Here is a 697-nt window from a genome sequence, read left to right as displayed (position 1 = left end):
GCCGGCGGCGGCCGCGGCGCTGCTGGGAGGACAGACAGTGCCACAGCTCCCGAAGGGCTCTGCGTCTGCAAACAGCACATTTCCCTCACCCCCATCCGGCGATCTGTGCGGCGGAGGCTGCGCCTCCAGCTCTGCCGCCCCAGTGGCAGGCTGCGCTTTGCTCGTGGTGTTTTTTCAGTGTGTATTGTTTTTGTCGCTTGCTCTCGAAGGAAGAGAGCAGCCCTCGGGCTCGTGCTGCTCCTTGCCCGTGGGTTTGATTTGCTCAGGGTTTTCCCAGCTGTCAGCCCTTCCCGCAGTTTTGGGGATGTGCCACAAAGGCTGGGGAGTGCTGAAGGGCAGAGGGAGGTTGCCGCGGGGTGTGTGTTGCCCTCATCTCTGCTCATCCTGCATCTGTCCCTGCTGCAGGTTGTCCGGGTGGTCTGGTGGTCTGGAGCTGGGAGCTCACACCTGCCCCCCAGCTCATCCCTGGTACAGCACGATGAGACTGACAAGAGTTGTCTTCCTGCTCACAGTTCATCGATGCATCTGTGCTGCTGCTGCAGACCCACACTGGAAACTGCTTTGTCAGGGGAAGAGGTGGAACAGGTAGTGTTACCTGTGCCAAAGAATCATAGAATCATCAAGTATGGAAGAGACCTTTAAGATCATCAAGTGCTATGAGGAGAGGCTAAGGGAGTTGGGATTGTTTAGCCTGGAG

Source organism: Acanthisitta chloris, unplaced genomic scaffold, assembly GCF_000695815.1.
Source record: "Acanthisitta chloris isolate BGI_N310 unplaced genomic scaffold, ASM69581v1 scaffold32655, whole genome shotgun sequence".
NCBI classification, from domain to species: Eukaryota; Metazoa; Chordata; class Aves; order Passeriformes; family Acanthisittidae; genus Acanthisitta; species Acanthisitta chloris.
This window is presented reverse-complemented; position numbering follows the sequence as displayed.